At 36.2% G+C, this 20,043-nt stretch overlaps 1 protein-coding gene across 7 annotated transcripts in view; it reads right to left on the bottom strand.

The window, feature by feature from the left end:
- The window catches only part of kcng1 (potassium voltage-gated channel, subfamily G, member 1), a 76,468-nt gene that overhangs the window by 25,555 nt on the left and 30,870 nt on the right, over window positions 1-20,043 (bottom strand). The window contains exon 3 of one of the 7 annotated variants that reach the window (XM_048179051.1): window positions 7,176-7,389. The exons of 4 other annotated variants lie outside the window; for them this stretch is intronic. The gene's annotated coding sequence lies outside the window, so the exon portion shown is untranslated. Of the gene's footprint in view, window positions 1-2,256; window positions 2,391-7,175; window positions 7,390-20,043 lie in introns of those variants that run through there. 2 more of the 7 variants (XM_048179056.1, XM_048179055.1) reach the window with 2 other exon arrangements.

Below are 20,043 nucleotides of genomic sequence, written 5' to 3'. Positions count from 1 at the left end.
ATAATAACACATTAATAAGCAATTTAATAAATGTTAATTTATTAAACATATTATACATGTTAATTTCCAACATATTTTGGGTTCATTTTAAGCAAGCAATACAATAATTTTTAGACAATAGGTGAGTTAAATAAAACTTTTAACCCAAGTGCTGGGCTAAAACAACCCAATTGCTGGGTTTGTCCATTTTCAACCCAACTTGGGTTGTTTTTAACCCAGCATTTTTTAGAGTGTAGTTAAAAAAAATCCTTTTTTTTTGTGGTTTCAGACTTTTGGACTCCATTGTGCATGTATTCACCTCATGTGATTTTATATGAACAATTAAAATGATCAATAAAACCCCAAATAGATCTTAACGTAATTGTACTGTAAATGCCAGAATAGACTTTATGCACGACTTTAGAAAATATTAACATCAAGTGGTGCAGTTCAAATATTAGCAGTCAAACGCAGGCCTTGAACATTATGAGATGCGTTTGTGAATTCTGGATAAATGATGCTGTTAAATTAAACTGATTTGACTCATCCTGACTGCTGTCATTTGGTAATGGCATCGTTTTGGTCTTTCATCGGGGGATTGACTGTCACACTGCATGCTCATCAAACACAGGACAAGCGTGCATCTACTGTATAATGTGCAATGAAATGGACTTTGGCATTGAAATTAAATCCCGCTCATTAAGATTTGTCACCTCTCAGGACAAAACAAGCATAAGAATGAACATGAGTCACTGTAATTAGATACAAACTGTTGTAAATGCAATGACAAAATAATTGCTAGAGATTTCATATCAAACATATATAGGCGCTCATATCAAACATAAAAAGGCACAAAGCAAGAACCATAGTACTGTTTATCTACACGATAAACTACAACATACATTGTTTAAATAAAAATGCAGTAAAGTGAATAGATTTTAGGAGTATTTAAGGCTGTCAATTTAACTTAATACAAATAATGTAACAATTAAATTAATTATATAAAAAATAAAATGTTAGAAATCATAACCTTTTCATAAATGCCAGGATTTACTGACCATCAAAACAATTCAAGCTTGAAGTACCATCTTCTAGCAGGGTTGTTTACGGCTACTTTGGCACTCAAGGCGGCGAATTTTCAATGCACCAAACAATGCAAAAGAAGATGTTTTAAAGAATAAGAACCTTGGACTTCATTAACTTCATTTTATGGGAGGAAAAAAACACAATAGAGCACATGGAATGAACATGTTGTGTGTGAACAGACTCTAAATCCATCACAAACATATGGACAAACTCAACTGAATACATTTGTGTTGCCTGCAGGCCCACAGAATGATATAAAATAAACTATATATTGATTTCTGAAGCCACGTTTGTCCATTCAGTGCTTTATACGTTTGCCACAATGCCACATTCTGTCATTATTTACTGTTCCAAACTGACTTTCAAAACACAACAGATAAACATTCTGAAGAACGCTGGGAACCGAACAACTTTGGACCCCACTGACTCACTGTAAGGACAAAAACACACGAGACTGTTCAAAATATCTTCTTTGCGTTCCACAGAAGAAAGAAAGTCATTCAATTTTGGGACCCAAACTGTGCCTTTAAATTATAATCATTTAAGGACTTTCCTGAGCAAATATTTGCAATTAACTGTGAGTAATTTGATTACTAAATCTGCATATCATCATATAAATAAGTATTTTTTTTAAATAAGCCCTATAATATTGTACAATATATAAGAAAATATTATGAACAGAAATATGCAGCAGTCAAGCAATTTTGGGAACTAAACTTTGCCTTTAAATTATGATCATTTAAGGACTTTCCTGAGCAAATATTTGCAATGAATTGTGAATACTTTGATTGCTAAATCTGCAATTATCATATAATTTGTTTTTTTTAATAAGGCCTATAATATTGTACAACATATAAGACAATATTATGAACAGAAATATGCAGCAGAAAAAAAAAAAATGCACTGAGGTGGATGAATGTTACGCACTGATATTATTTCATCTTCTCTCAAACAGACGAACTCGTGCGCGCTCAGTCTACATGCTGCAATCTAACTAGCCCTGATCTGATTTGGGTACTAGCGCAGTACTTCACTGACTCACAGGACACGTCCACTGCGTGTTTACACAAACACAACATCCTTTTCAAGATAATCTGTGTTTGTTTGCACAAAAACCTGCATTCAGAACATCTTTTCGCATGCATTCTGCTTAAACTTCCAGAAAAAGAAACATTAGTTGGAAATACTTACCGTACTTCATCTGTAGTTGAGAGTGTTCATGGTGTTCAGGAATGAAAGATTCTTTCTCTTTTACTATAAAAGGAGAAGGAAGAATGCTCTGCGTTCCAACTCTATGTGGCTCTGGAGCTTCTGGAGTGCTGGCGGCACATTTGATGATATGAGCAACAGGCTACAGCTCCCTCCCTCTTTACACACACATCAACAGCTCTGACATCAGAGGTGGGATGTGCCATTATTCTAAGAGCTTTTGAGAGATATCCATAGCAACCAACCACTGAAGGAAGGATTCCTTCTTTTCGAGCAGGAACAGCCAAGTGTCTTTGAACTGACGGGCACATATGCACCCCCTCCAGAGGGTTTCATTGTGTCTTTATCATTTAGATGTCTCTACATCAGCTCAACATATGCTATAGAGAACGGCATATATTTCTGGACATGGTCATGACTATTTAACGGCGCAGGATGATATTACAGCAGAATATGGGAGAAGAAAAAATTTGAAGATTCAGTTGTTAAGGTTTTTTTTATTAGTATTTCCATTAGGAATCAAAATTAAACTTGTTTTCCCAGACTGTAAAAAATAATTTTCATGATTTGATATCACAACATTTTTTTTTTTTTTTGTCAAATCAACTTAAATAATTAATGTGGTTCATTTCAATGAAGTCAAAATTTCAAGGCAACCAGGTAACTTACTTTTTTAGGTTAAACCAACAATTCTTTTTTACAGTGTATAAAGTAATATTTAGCATTTGAGCCATAATTTTGACCAAACAAAATTAATTTCCACTTTAAATATTAGATGTTAAAATTTAACTTAAAAAAACGTATGTTGCCTTGGCAACTAACTGAAATAATGTTTAAGTTTAACTTAAATTAGTAAAAATGAAAAACAAATAAATGAATGCTAAACAGAAATGTTTAAAAAAACAAAAACTAATAAAAGACAAAAGCACAACAAAATGACTAAAACTTAAACTAAAAGTGATAACTTTTAAAATATAAAAATAAAGGCTAATTTAACATATTAATAATAGTATATAAATAATATTAAAATACTGTGAAGATAAAATGACCTTAATATACTAAACTTTTCTCTGTAAAATTATATCCAATTTTACTTTGTCACCATAACAATGCAATGCCATAAACCCTAAAACAACAGTAAATATTATTAATTAAACAGCTTTTCAGCTCAAATAATACAAGTTTTAAAAGAATAATTAAGAAGTGTTTTATACTACGGTGCTGATGAATGCTTGAATCTGATTGGTTGATGAATGTTCTAAGGTGTGCAATTATTTTCAGGGAAACGCACGGCTAAAGTAGTTCCAGGCAGGACTTGACCACATTACAATTCCATATCACTTCGCCAAATGATTTCAGTTATTTCAAAGGTCCTTACAGCCTACAACAGCAAAAGAAACAAAACCCACACTGACCAAGCAAATAAATATAGTAAACAATAGGATAAAAATGACAAATTATTTCCATGTTTTTTGTTATTCAGGGGCAGTGTTTACGTATGGCAGTTGCCATAACTTGGCATTCAGACAAAACAGGGGAAATAAACAGCTCATGATGTTGCTTGAGTTGTAGAAATTGCAGATTTAAACAGCCTAATTCTGTATCCACACGTGACGAAATTATCAAAATACTACATCTTGCACCATTTTAACATGATTAAAAATACATACTGAGAGACTCAGTCTTTTTTTATCATAGATAAACTGAGTTGACAGTTTGAACATGTTGTTTCCTTTAAATTATTATCAAAATCTGAGGTGAATTAGCCTATCCATTGTTGCTTTCAGTTGGCTATGTGTATAAAGGTCACAGAAAATGATATTCAAACTCCTTTTGCATTAAATAAAGCACATAATCAATGAGAACCTGAGATTATCATTGTCATACGTTGTACAGTATGTTGTTCCAGACGAAAAGCCGTGGAAATAGAAACTGTTTGTAAAATAGAATTGTCGTGAATAGCTGTTGTGGCTGGTTAGTACAAAAAACTCTGATTAACATGATAATTCTCCTGTGTCATGTCACGTCTGGTTAGGGCTGTTTCAGAATTTGCAAGTCTGTGCATGTCCATGGACTCCGTCCATTCTTTTATTATGTTTTATTCTTGTATTTTGTTTAGATATAATATGATTACTTGGAAATGTTGTTGTTGTATGGCCAGAAGGATTCATGCCATACCTTAGGTGTTTGTGAAACGCCGCCACTGGTTTTATTATGTATGGAAAGCACATCCTCTCTTTCTTACTCAAAAGCACACACACACTTGCACAGAAACTAGTCAGCGCTGCTCCGATGATTTTATCAGTAAAATAGTTTAGCAATTTAAAAGCTACATGAGATTTCTCATTAGCGAAGTAATCAAACCTCCATCAGCTCTAAAATGACATTTTGGAGTTAGCAACGGAGGCATGGGATGAGATGCGTAAAGTCTTACAAAAACCTGACAAATGTCAACATCTGAACAGTGTTGAGGTGTGGTAACCGTAGTATAAGCAGAATAACTGACTCCAGTCCGTTGAATTATCAGAAAATAATGCACACCTGAGGCGTAACAGTGTAACTCTTTGTGTCACGGGTGCATTACCACCTCGGGTGTGCATTATTTTTTAATAATTTAATGGCCAGTCATCAATTATTCCTTAAATAAGCTTCACATTTCTGCTTTTGAATCCTCAAAAATTTGGCCCCATTCACTTTCATTGTAAGTGCCGCACCATAACCTCTATTTTTGCTTTTTTAAAAAGACACATTATGCCACAAATTGTTGATTAAGCTGAACCAGTACTGGTTCCTTTAAAATACATTCCTTAATACATTTGAAATACATTTGTGAACGTACTTGTTATTGTAAAGAAAAGAAAAAAATCTTTCTAAAAAAACACATAACGTGCTCCAATTTTTGAAATGACTTTCCTTTCCAGCTCCCTAATTTTATTACACCTTCCAAATAACTGAGACACTTTTCACCATCCAATCAATTCCTGATGGATAAAATCAAGTTTTTAGTTTGGAAATACTTCAGACTTTGTAAATAAAATGGATTGCAAATTGATTTTTATTACATGCTGCCAAAGTCGCTGTGAAAAAGAAAACAAAAAGGAATAAAAAAGCAAAACAGTTTTCTTTTACAACCCACAGCTTTAGGAGAATTAGCATTCAGAGTATTAATATGTTAATACGTACAAGCAACCCTAATGGATCCTTTGAATCCATTTCATTTACAAAGAGTACAGTATCTCACAAACCAGCTGTCATGAGACGATAAATGTTATTAAGCGTTTGTCATCTGCAAACAGAACACCTGACAAATCCTCTTAGAAGACCAAGAGGGGAAAGAGTTTGAACAAATATTAGAGACGAACAGTCTTCGGCACGCTCGGCACGTTTGATGATTTGCCACAGGGCATTATCTCTGAAGCGCTGCCTGTGTTAGCGGCCCTCATTTTCTATTGATCCACCTGCGTTGAACAGTATCTGTGTGGCAGCCGACACCGGACTTTGAAAATCAGCAGCCACCAATTACTCTCAGATCACGGGTAATAAGTCTTTTGGTGACAGTTCAAACAGCATAAGTGGAGCTAGCATTTTTAATGGATTTCTTTGATTTTTCTTCAGAAACAAAATAAATACAGATAAATTATATTTTTGCATGGCTGGTTGCTCTAAGTCTGATGTAAGTCTGATGTATTATTCATGCCTGTTGCACAAATGGTGGAGGACAAGTTACACACCAAAGTTTAATACTTATGAAGATTTTTGCAAAAAGTTACTGAGGCAAGCACGACTATTAAATAATAATAACATCTCCTGAAGAGGGAAAGGAGAAAACAAATTCTTATTTCTTCTCACAGCACCAAAGAGATTTGAATCAATACCGTAAGATGAATTATCCATGTTCTAAATAATCAGAGACTTGTTCGGCTGCCTCGAGCCACCGGTGAGTGAAGGAACAGAAAATTGCTGAGACAGAGGCAATAAAAGAGTAGACAGGTCAAGTCATTGCAACCTATCATTGAGATAAACACCTCTGGGCTACTAATGCGTCACATGAGCCTTACGATAATGATATCACAGTTTATCAAAGAAAATGCCCTGAAAGTTTACAGCATCTTCTGCAACTCTGTTTAAATCATATGGGGAAGAAAGGTGCTTTAAGTGACTTTGAACATGGCATGGTTGTTGGTGTCAGACGGGCTGGTCTGAGTATTTCAGAGACTGCTGATCTACTGGGATTCTCACACACAACCATCTCTAGGGTTTACTGAGAATGGTCCGAAAAATATCCAGTGAGCGGCAGTTCTGTGGGAGAAAATGCCTAGTTGATGCCAGAGGTCAGAGGAGAATGACCAGACTGGTTCAAGCTGATAGAAAAGCAACAGTAACTCAAATAAGCACTCGTTACAACCGAGGTCTGCAGAAGAGCATCTTTGAACGCACAACACGTCAAACCCAAGTGCCGCAAAAGTCCTGAAAAGTGAAGCCAAAACGTTTCGATTGCCCCCAGGTGGCTGGTGTCAGTAGGTCATAAACCCCGCCCTCTCAATGTAATCTAATGAAATGAGAGACAAACTAAACAATAAAATTACACTTAAAATAAATTTTTTTCCAAAGATGGTTTGTGTCATTTTATGTAGTTTTTATTACGCTGATGTAAGTTCAAGTGTTCGTTTTTTAAATAAGTTTGGTTTTAGTTAATTATTTGATGCTATAAAAATGGGAGTGTGACATCATGATTGACAGCTGTGATTGATAGCTTCTCTGAGCAAAGTAATCACTGAGTAACCAAGACTTTTTTGGGGATTTTCGGGAAGAGATCGGTGCTTTAATTTTAATTTCTACATTTCCATAGCTGTTTATTTCACATGGACATTATGAGCTGTTCTGCAGTAAACTGTACTAACCTATTCTGCGGGAGTGTGGGCAGGACCTTGATACCACGCCTCCTCTCTCGCTCAATACTGTGCAGAATCAGGTTCCAAGATGTCAGCGCCATATTGGAACATTGGCGGCTTCACTTTTCAATAGTGGAAGAGAGTAAAGGTGCTTCGTCCATCTTTTTTTACAGGTTGAACCTTGAAGCAGATGGGCTAAAGCACCAGGTGCCACTCCTGCAACCTAAGAACAGGAAACGGAGGCTACAATTCACACAGGATCAACAAAATTGTACAACGGAAGATTGGAAAAAACGTTGCCTGGTCTGATGAGACTTGATTTCTGCTGTGACATTCAGATGGTCGGGTCAGAATTTGGTATAAACAACATGAAAGCATGTTGATTTATCCTGTCTTGTATCAAAGGTTCAGGCTGCTGGTGGTGGTTTATTGGTGTGGAGGATATTTTCTTGACACACTTTGGGCCTTTTAGTACCAATTGAGCATCATTTAAACACCACAGCCTACCTGAGTATTGTTGCTGACCATGTCCATCCCTTTAAGACCACAGTGAACCATCTTCAGACAATATCACAATGCTCAAATTATCTCAAACTGGTTTCTTGGACATGACAGTGAGTTCACTAAACTCGAATGATCTCCACAGTCACCAGATCTCAATCCAATAGAGCAGATTTGGGATGTGCAGGAACGAGAGATTCGCATCATGGATGTGCAGCTGACAAATCTGCAGCAACTGTGTGACGATATCATGACAATATGGACCAAAATCTCTGAGGAATGTTTCCAGCACCATGTTGAATCAGGCAAAAGTGGGTCCAACCCATAAATGCAAATGGGTAAAATTAAAAGCGTATATATAAATTTATTTTTATATTTTGAACAATATAAATATATTTAGCTTGAAAATATGCTTTTTAAAAATGGCCAAAAATATGAAAAAATATTTTTGCCCATTTCTTTTGTAAATATATTTGAAAAAATATAATGTTTGCCATATGAGGTGGAACGCAAAATAATAAACAGCATTTTGCTCTATTAAAGTATTTCAGTACAACTTATACAATAAGTATAAAGTCTTGGAAATATCCAAGTCTTCTGAAGTCATACAATAACTCTGTGTCAGGAACAGGCTGAAATTTAAGTTGTTATCCATATTAATCTTGCCCTTCGCTGCTCATTTGAGCATGTGCTTTTTCAAACTTTCATTAATACAGTAACACCAAAGATGCTAGACCACAACTAACTTCAAATTAACTTAAGACCAGAGGAAGATTATGAGCACATGAGCAGAGTGAACTACTCCTTTAAGGTATTAAAAGGCTATTCAAACGTCTACAATGAAATGACTTTGCAAAATGCTCTGGTCCTGCTTCCTGCTTGAACTCAGCAGCCAGTCAGTCAGTCAATTCCCACCACGTGAATGTCATCGCTTGACAGTGACCTAAATGAGGGTATCAAGATCGATACTTTTGAACTACAATGATTCTTTAAACGAAATGGTTGCAGTAGCTAAATAATTGAACCCACATTTCAAATGCTGGAGAGACAAAGCAAGCATGCCAACTGGAAGATTAACAGACACTTTGAGCTGAGATAAGGACTGCAGAAGCATGTTGTGGATAAATAGCACATATATGTTTTAATCAATCCCTCTGTTTGATATTCTGTGCAGTGTGAGGGTTTGTTCAACAGAGTCTGTCTCAACGATTCTCCTTCTCTGAAGTTAATCCAAGGTAGTTGATATGCAGAGTTGATGCTGGCTTTGCTTTTTATCTCTGCTACTTGGGGGAAAAATCAAGGCTGAATGCTCTCTTAAGGCTGATTTGGGGCTGAACTCTATTTGGCACCATTGCTACTGTTTTGCTTTCAAACTTACAAAAGAAGTTCCAATTTTTCTGTCCAGTAACTTGAATACGGAAGGCGGTCTGGTGGAAGCTAGATATTTTACTTCATAACTTGTTAAATATGGGTATTTTTTTCACACAAATGCATCGCTTCAGAAGGACTTTATTAACCCCCCAGAGCCGTGTGGAATATGTCTATGATGGATGAATGTGGATGGAAGCACTTTCTTCAGCTCAAACTCATTGGTCCCGTTATAAAGCTCGGATGCATCAGGATATTTATTAATATTTCTTCGATTGTGTTCAGCAGAAAGAAGAAAGTCATATACACCTAGGATGGCTTGAGGGCGAAATGTTCACTTTAGTTGATTAGTTCACTTTTCATTTGAAAGTGAACTAATCCTTTGACTTACTTTTGATTCACTAAGTCATTTGTTCATGTGATTACACTGTTGCAATTTTTATTCAGAACCAGTTCATAAGAGTCATTTGTTCATGAATTGGACTATATCACACTGTGTGCTATCACATTCAATTTATAAAGCAAACTCGGATAAGAGATGATTTATTAGATTAAGCACCAGCGACTGTGTACACTCAGTGGCTAGAGAACAACCATAATGTACTGTGAAAGTCATGCCGCGCGCCAAATAAATTCCTGCGTCTAACCAGAAGATGCCGTCCGCAGCTGAATCTTCCATCCAACCACTTCCCAATGTAATATCATACAGGTGTTAATTCATTTTTACTTGATTATTAAATTGTTTAATTAAGGCTTATACATGCTAGACAGAGCTCAAGATCATTTTTTTTCATTACTACTGGAGCTGCGAGTTTGCTAGGTTTCAAATTTCAAAACTATGCAAAAGCGGCAGTCCTTCTGGCACACTCAGTGTCCGAATTTACTACCTCGTTTTCATTCACTCCTGCAAGTGGCCTATATTAGTGGAGTAATGTAAGGAATAGTGAACGAGAGTATAGGATTTCGAAACACAGCAAAAGTTTTTGAATGAATGGCTTGAGGGGATGATTCAATGACTCACTCATAAAGACAGTCACTTGTCGCCACCTACTGGCGTAATAATAATGTACAAGATGTCTTGTAAACTTCTTGTAAAACTTCTTTTTCCACTTCCTCTGACAACATTTAGGCTGCACATGCGATTGAATAATGGCAATAGCCAAAAAGCAACTTGTTATAGCAAACTCACATTTAGGTCTGTCTCCATTCTGGTAGCATCCACTGTTTTGCAAATTGCAATTTGAACACAGTTCCTGCAGTTAAGAGGACTACGTCATACAGAAGAGCACTATTTGATTTTTTTTGTCCTGTCTTGTTGTCCTGAACTAAAAAACATGAGCTAATTAACTGTTTGGAAACCAACCCGCAAAAATCTACTTTGCCATTATTGCAGCATTTAGGAGTGCTTATATTACATTAAGCTGTTTTACATTGCTAATGAGGGACTAGGATCTTTCTGACCACACTAAAGGCTGTAGTTTCATATCATTACAGTGACATGGTGATCAATATGCATGCAGACAATATGTCTGGGAATGCTGGGAACAGCAGCGGCTTTAAAGCGGAGATATAATCATGAATCACAGAGTATGTTTAGTAATGAAGTTTGTATGAACATGAACAAAAAGACATTGCAATTTTGATTTCATGGAGTTTGTAAACAATGTGATGAACTTTAGGTTAACGCTATTATGTTTTTATTTTTGTGCACAAATAAAAATGCAATGCTGTGTGCTTTAGCAAAAGGGGTTTATCTTCTGAGATACACAAAGCAATTGATTTTGGCGCAGTGGATTAGCTTAGTGTATTTCTTTTTATATTCTAATGTTGACAAGAAAATATTTTGTAAATAAAACCTTGGATGAGCATATTGAAGATTTTCATCTAAGAGAGAATAATTGAAGGAGACTAAATTGAAAAAGTAATTGTAATTGTAATTTTTAATAATTAATAATTATAATAACATTTTATAATATTTACTGTACAATGTTATTATTATTATTACTACACCGTAAAAAAATATTTTCATGATTTGTCATTACAAAAATGTTTCTTTTGTCAAATCAACTTAAGTTAATTAAGATAATTATCATGGTTCAGATAACATAATATTTTGAGTTTCTGTTGATTAAATCAATCGCCACCTTTAGATTAACTCACATTTTTAACTTCAATGATCTCAAGATTTTAAAGCAACCAGATAACTTACTTTTTTTTTAAGTTAAACCAACAATTCTTTTTTACAGTGTAGTAGTGGTAGTAGTATTGTTATTGTTAGTCATGCTTGTTAATAATAATAATAATAATAACAATAATTATTATTATTAGCAAGCACCACTAACAACAACAACAACAACAATAATACATTGGACAATATTATTATTAGTAGTAGTATCATTAGTGTTGTTGTTAGTGGTGGTTGTTAATAATAATGATAATAATAATAATAGCAAAAAATAACAACAATAATTATTATTAGCAAGCACCACTAACAACAACAACAACAATAATAGTAATTATTATTATATTATGATATTAACTATATAAAAATAATATATTTATATTTATATAAAATGTATATATTTATATAAAATAATATTTATTATTATTATTAGTATTAGTATTTGTATTATTGTTGTTGTTATTAACAGGACTGTTTTTCCATGGCCAAAAAGGATGTTGATCCAGGGAGCTATAAAATAATAAATGACGTTCTATATTCTGTATTTTTAAACCGCACACAAGATATTGGCAAATATTTGTCTCAACAACAACCGTGAAGCTGCATGCTGATTCTATGAGTCAAGAGCTTTTGAAATGTGGAAAAGGTTAACTAATGATGATGCTCTAACACATCACAAGTGGTTTGCATCGCAAAGACTTGGCAAACTCTTGTGCCGCCTTGAACCGTACGCTCCATCATAAAATGAGATCGAAAATGCCAAAGTCATTACAGGCACGTAATAAATCGAGTGCATGATTTATCTGTTTATCACAGTCTCACTGTGTCCTCTCTTAAATACAGTTTTAATGACATGATTAGCAGGCGATATGGAGGCTCATGGTGGTTCCACATAAACAGCAGAGACTCCATCCGCAGAGATGAGATTGGCATCTCAGAGTGGAATATGACTGCCAATTCCAAAGGGAACAGGAGCTGCGTCTCCCAGTGATACTGTGCATTAGCATTCCTCTTCCAGCCGGTCTACATAAATGACTTTTGTCGGCCAAAAATCGTGAGAGGAAGCACAGAAGAGCCTGTAATCTGGTAATAGCATCACACCTCAATACCCTCCTCCCCCCAACTCTCCCATTTCACACCTTCTGTTGTAGATCAGGGGGAAAATCCCAAGATTTAAAGGAATAGGTCGCCGTAGAATGAACATTCTGTCATTATTTACTCACTCTCATGTTTTTACAAAATCTTTGTGGAACACAAAAGAAAATGTTTTGAAGAACGTAGCTGGTCACACTTTTGCATGGAATTACAAGGAATGGAGACTGGAGCTTTCAAGCTTAGAAAATGACTCAGGGTGTTTTCACACCTATGGATTGCTTGTTTTGTTCCGAAACAGGGACTAAATTTGTTACAATGTTGCATTTTCTTCTTGGTTCGGTTCGCTTTCACATGGCAACATTTCAAAGCGTACCAAAATGCGTTTAAGCAAGTCACATGCGAGTAAAACTGTCCTCTTATTGGTCAGAGTTTTCTCTGCGTCATCCATCAAAATAATGATTGACAAGTTCGCTCCATGAGATTATTGTGGCTTTATTTGTAACTCGGGACACACGCAAACACTTTATAAATGTAGCCGTCTTTCCCGCTGCTAAATTATATACTACATTCATATTAATCCTCTGGAGTCTGAGGCTGATTTGGGGCCTGGAGAAGTTTTGACATGCCCTGACATTTGTGCTTTTTTCAGTTGTTCATAAACACATTAATGACACAAGTGTCATTACACTGTATTCAACACAAACTAGGCTACCATAATATGTGAGGAACATGTATGTACATGTTTGTGTTTTTGAAGGAATAACGTTTATGCGTGGTTATTGAAAAAACAAAAAACTTAAGTCACTGAAATAAGGCCAAAAGTATATTAAATCTGTGTTCATAAGACTTCTGGGTACTGGAGGTTGTAGACTAGAGTTTTTGCTTCAGAATTATGTAAAAATTATGCTGCCTACTCCTTCATATAAAACAATATATTGATTTAGTTTTTATTGAAGTCACTTTTTGTCAAGAAACACAGTATGCGTGGAGGCGTGAATCATCATGAATAATGGGCCATTTACACCTGAGAAGACAAAAGAATCACATAATAATGACCTGAAATGACTTGCATATTAATGAGGCCTTTCAGTCAGGTAGGGTGAGAAAAAAACCTCTGTAATCATGTCTCAGCTCAATTTAAAATAATGGTATTCTATTATATTCTTTAAAATATCATGTATTTCTGTGATGCAAAGTGTCTGAACAATTATGTTACCTCTATGGCATTTCATATAGGCTTTTAGCTAAAAAGCATGCACATTTGGAGAAATATTGATGAATTCTTATATGTTTATGTCAAATTTCTATACAGAGGACAGGAGTAATATTTATTCAATATTTATTCTATATATCATCACTATGAGTGCTGGATACTGTGTTTTCAATTCATACTTGCAGCCGGAGGGCGCTCTGTGCACCTTTAGGCCACAAATCCATATAAAGAAGAAGAAGAACCAGGAACTAACTGCATGTCTTCTAGAGCTCGCTAATCATGGCTTTAACATCCAGATAAACACTTTTCAAGATAATAAATACACGATTGAGACGATGTATGCATGTATTGCTTCTGAATTTGCCTCTGAATAGCGCTCGTTCTGTGGGCGTGTCCGCATTAGCGGATAATGAGCTGAACCACTGACTTCTGACATGGTTCTCTTTTCATACAGATAAACACAAAATGTTTGTTTTCGATTTGACTTGCACGATTTAAAACCTGACATTTCAACGTTTCTTTAGACATAAGCTTATTTTTTTTGTCATTAGTATTCACTAAGTTACAGTTCATTTTCTGAGAACTATCAGATTGGACTTTGTTCAGAGGGAGACGAGAGATCACGCATCATGTTAGTTTTCTTTATTTTACAAAAAGCACAACATTTTGTTTTTGCTCTGAGTGTACACAAATGAAAGAAGATATTCAACAGATTAAAATGGTGTATAACTCTTAATTGTATGTGCAACATTGACGGAGTATTTTGAGTCTCTTTCACACTGGTAAGAAAAAAAACGCGGTGGTATCGCCGGCAATACCTCAGACCTCAGAGTGTTAATGCTGCGGCAAATTCAAATGCGCGCTCTTTCTCTCTCTCGGTCTGTCTCTGGTTTCCCAGTGCTGTGTAGTAGGCGACCTGTTGTCAGTGTGTCGAGAGAGACTATATACATTTTGTAATGAAGCAGAGCAGGAAAAAGGCTTCGTCGGGACAGCATTCTCACACGGAGAAGTGCAATTACACAACAGAGGCGCTCGTTGGTTTTCAGCTGTGGTAAATAATGTGCTCACTCACAGAATCAGACACTACCGCTTTTTATATCACATTTCCCGTTATGAATTATGATGTCATTTGGTGCGTTGGTCCGTTAACTGGGTGGGATTGCTTTCACATCTCAAGCGAATCGCTCCAGAGTTCGTTTGAAAGCGTACCGAGACCACCTCTTCAAGCAGGTCTCGGTACGCTTGTTTGGTCCGCTTTTGGTGCGCACCCGAGTGCGACTGCTGCTTTCACACCTGCCAAACCGCACCAAAGGGGAAAACGAACTCTGGTACGATTCAATCGAACTAAATGAGGCAGGTGTGAAAGCACCCTCAAATGCATCATGAAAGTGTCATAAATTACTTGTTTTCTGAAGACATATTTCAGTGAATAACTGTTTAATTTTCTTTCTGTTCCTCACATAAAGGTATCGTTTGGCTTTAGAAGACCTGTAGTCTTGTAGTGCTAGTCATATGGACTACTTTTATGGTGTTTTTGCATCCTTTTTGAAAATTGAAAGCTCCAAAGAATTCACCTCCAAGTCTTTGTGAAATTATGGTCTTCAGAGAATACTTGGCTTCCTCCTTCAGTGGAAGTCTATGGGATTTTTATTTGGATGGATGGATTGAATTGATGGATGGATTGATTGATGGGTTGATAGATAGATGGATGGATGGATGGATGGATGGTTGATTGATTGATTGCTTGATTGCCTGTTTTATCATCTGCCAAGCGAAAATTGAAAAATGAATGGATGGAATGATAGACAAAACAATAGAATGATAGATAGAAAGACAGATGGATGGATGGAAGAATACAACTATAGAATGATAGAAAGAATGATGGATGGATGGATGGATGGATGGATGGATGGATGGATGGATGGATGGATGGTTGATTGATTGATTGCTTGATTGCCTGTTTCATCATCTGCCAAGCGAAAATTGTTGCACAAAATAATCATTGCTCATTAATAATGATAATAGTTTTGTGTTAATAAAACTAAATGAACAGCAGGAAGGACTGAATTGACAAGTACTAATCTAGTCACTGACTGTGTTAATATTCAAACACTTTCATCATTTAAGGCCTCATCTGCATATAAAATGAAGCTTGTGTTTGCTTATTATGTTGGGTTTGCAATCCCAGAAGGTGTATGAATGCATGCAAGTAGCTGTGGATCTCAAACAGACCTTGTGCAGTTTAATTCATTCCAAATCAAACATACTTAAGCTCTGAGCAGCGGTCTGTCTGCCAGCATGTATGTCCATTGTAATTGTAAATGAGCGTGCATGGCACAATGAATCCCATGTCTAGGCACTTGCTCAAACAGAACAGATTGGTGTTGAGAAGCCAAAGACCAAAACGCATCAGAATTGAATTTGAGGTTCAGACAAATTGGCGCCACAGATTTATCATAGAACATAAGTCATAATAACTGAGGAAGTCAATTCAAGTCAATTCCAGTGTGTGTATTTGCACAGCATAAAAGTTAGTATAAAGAACTCTGAAATAGAGTTGATTTGCAAGTTAAATTTGTATTACATACAGGATTTGAATGCTTAAAATTTGAGGTTGAAAACTCATGTGAGAAGAAGCAAAAAGCAAAAGAAAAAAGCAAGTGCAGAATTAACCTTAACCAGAGAGACTTGTTCTCCATCTCAAAGTATTAATAGTTTATCCTAAAAAAAAGTCAACATTTTGGTTTGCCATTTAATGTTATCCCATATTCAACAAACCCATGTTCTACAGTGTTTCATTAGCAATCCCAAAACATGGCCCGTATCAATTTACAGGGCCTGACATTTTGATTCATCACATACAAGCCTTTTATACTTGCGTTCATATTAAAATCATCATGAAATACTTCAGTGGCACTTCAGTACAGCAAGCTGCATTAGTTGGTGTTTCCAACAGGGTCATTTCCCAGCAGTGCTAATGGATGTGGTTGCAAAAAGCCATTGTGTAGTGTTACTTTAAGGTGAATCAACATGTTATCCATTCAGATACTTTGCTTGTTTCAGAGGCCATAATATTCTCATAATATTCAGGCCATATTGTGTAATTCAGCTGAGGGTTTCCGTGTGGTCACACATTAACCCCAGAGAGACCCGAGCTGCTAAAAGCTTTAAGTAAGAGCGAGCCAGGAAAACTCACAGACTGTGCATGTTGGTCAACAGAAACAAGGGTCTATTGGGCAATCCACAATGTTCATTTTTGTTTTGTTCATCATTATAAATTCGATCTAATGGGGCGTACAGCATCAGCGTATGGCACAAACTCTAATTCAGTATAATTCAGAACAGTATGCATTATAAAAATACTAGAACCCAAAGGGTCAAGCTTGGGCTGGTTGGCATCATTCAATAAGCCCTTCAATAATGCTGGTAATTTGCTGTAACTATACACCATCTGTGAATTAGTCAAATCAGGCCTTAGGTAGCTACTAAAACTGGAATTATTAATCGCACTGGCGGAAAAAAATCTATATTTTTGTCATTTTCCAGGCAAACTAAACAATCTAAACATCCTAGAACAATAGTGGTGTCCCAATTCAAAAGGTTGAATCCTTCAAAGGACGCGGACGTCAAAGGCCGTACGAATTCTGGGGTAGGCTAGGCCGCGAAGGATCCAAACGAAGGATCCGTTTGTTGTGTCCTTCATTACCTGGGAAACGAAGGACACGTTTCAAGGCCACATTTGAAGGAGCCTTTGCATTGGGACAGCCTTCATCGCACCACTGTGACACAATCGGCCTTCGAAGGATGCAGTCTCTAAATTGAGACTCCAATTGCGTTTTCAGGCCTCCAAAATGCCGTTGGTATGTAATGTTGGTGGCTTTTTCGGGACCGCAGTGATTAACTTGCAATTTAAAATGTGTGAGCCCTTAATTAGAATGGATTCTGATTGGCTGTCAGTGTTTTATCATTCAACAGCTGGAAAAAAATCATTCTGAAAGTGATCTTAGCGATATCGTCTCTCTATGTCATTATCGTTATAGCTGTGGACAGTGATTATCTTTTATATTTTGAACGATTTTTAGAACTATATCTTTATCGTTATCTTTTTAGTTATCATTCTTGGTGTGAACAGGCCTTAAGAGCCTAAAACATCGTCATCTATGGCCATCGGGAATTGATTAGCCTATTTCAACCAGAATGAACAGTTTTGATGCTCCAAGGGTCTGTTTACGCAACAACAATGTACTAAAAACGGAAAAGTTTTTCTTTTGCATTTTTTGTGAACAGACGACAAAGATAATAAAACGATCCCAGTTCACATGGATCTGCGAAAACTACTAAATACGCTGTATTCTGCTGCCAGGCCAGTAGTTGGCGATGTCACTTTGTAAATAAACACTACGCGCCTATAGACTGAACATGTAATACATATGCGCATGACGTCACTATTATCACAAATTCATGTTTTTGCAGTTTTCACAGATGATAACACTATCATTTTCAAAAACTTGAACTTTGAAACCTGTTTTCATAAGAAGTTTTCCGTTTTTAGTTGAAAACGGTGTTGTGCAAATGGCCCCTTAGTTAATAATAATAACACTGATACATGGTTTGGTTTGACAATAAATATATATATTTTTAAGAATATTTGAGAATATTTAAGAATCTTTTAAAAACGTTTGCCTGTTTTTTTTTTTTTTTAGTGCAAAAGTATTTCTTACATTTGCCATTCCTAGAACATGTGCACTAAACACAAGGTCATAGCTCTCTTTAAAGAATGCATCCATTTCAATATTTACTTGGTGATGGCTGAAAGCGAAAGCCATGTTTAAACGTGTCCTCTGAATGAACTCGAGGGAGAGGTGACTTAGTATAAATATTAATGTTAGCAGTAGAGTTTCTAGCCTGGCTGTGTCAAGCTGTACTTTAGAAGTACAGCGGTTTGGAGATTCTGGTTGCATCCCAATTCACATGCCTCAGCTAAGTGTGTACTTTATTAGTGAAGGCCGTACATGGGCAATTTTTTACCTTTTAAAAAACTTTCAAATATTCAATTGCCACAATCCATTAGCATTTAACATGAAGTAGTGAAAGCAAAAAAAAAAAAAAAAGATTAAAAAGGTGAAAACTTGGGGACTAGGACCTAAACTACATTCTTTCCCTTGTACATTAATATACATTTTAAATTGATATGTTGATTAATCTTACAGCAACTACAGTACATACTTTTGTGTATCAAAATAGACAAAATACCAATTGATACATGCAAATTAATACATGCAAATGCAGCAATTTGCAGCTGACAAAGCACAATTGCAAAATGAAAAGCAGCAGCTAGGGAAAAGTATACGTTAATTTCACGCTTTTAAGAGCCTAAAAAATCAACTATGGCCATCGGGAATTGATTATTGCAACCAGAATAAACATTTAGATGCTCTAAGGGTACGTAGTACATCACAACAGTGATGTACTAAAAATGGAAAAGTTTCTTTTGCATTTTTCATGGATATTAAAGATATTAAAACAAATCCCAGTTCACATGGAATCCGTGAACTAAATACGCTGTATTCTGCTGCCAGGCCAGTAGTTGGCGATGTCACTTTGTAAAGAAACACTACGCGGCTATAGACCGAACACGTAATACACATGGGCGTGACGTCACCGTTTTCACAAATTCACGTTTTTGTAGTTTACACATAGATGATAACGGTATCGTTTTCAAAAACGTGCACTTTGAAAACGTGCACCTTTTCGGGCCCCAAAATGCCGTTTTGTTCATTTCATGTAAATGAACGTCCAAAACGCATAAAAAGTTTTCCGTTTTTACTTGAAAATGGTGTAGTGTAAACGGTAATGTAATTATGAAATGTGCAACATGAGTTTTATGATCCAGACGGCATGCAAGCAATAAGAAGCGGATACCATTGGCTATCTCTGCATGTTTACAGTTATTTGAGCTTCAGCACAGTGAGATGATAATAATATCTGTCATTGGGGTCTCGTAAATGGCCTTTCTCAATTCAGAGACTCATGATAGACTCAGATCACATCCTGCGAGACCCTAATGAGGGCCAGGCCTGTGACGGAAGGACTAATGGCGTCATTACTAGAGTCAAGTTCCCTCTGCTGCCCTTTATTTCAGCACGCTGGGGAATGTTAGCGCAGATATGAGGACGAGGCCTTCCACTTCCCCGGCAGCTGAAGAGCCAATCCATCCAGAGCACTACCCATAAACCCCATGCCTCACCTCTTATTACAAACACATAGAGAGCGAAGTGTTTTGCACTTCGACCCCCTCGCAAACAGACAGACCTGCATGAAACTGGCCTCATTGGTATTCCATGCCAGAAACACACAGAATGGTAGCAAACTCAATTTGCATGTCAGGATGACTGGCCTCTTAAAACACCACATGTGTGTCTAATACATCAGCTCTTTTGAAAAACAGACCCTTTTGAATTGCATGATGTTGCTACTTGTCCATGTACATGACATATAGCAATATTGTATGTTTGCTA

The sequence above is a fragment of the Megalobrama amblycephala genome, linkage group LG24 (assembly GCF_018812025.1).
Source record: "Megalobrama amblycephala isolate DHTTF-2021 linkage group LG24, ASM1881202v1, whole genome shotgun sequence".
Lineage (NCBI taxonomy): Eukaryota > Metazoa > Chordata > Actinopteri > Cypriniformes > Xenocyprididae > Megalobrama > Megalobrama amblycephala.
This window is presented reverse-complemented; position numbering and strand designations above follow the sequence as displayed.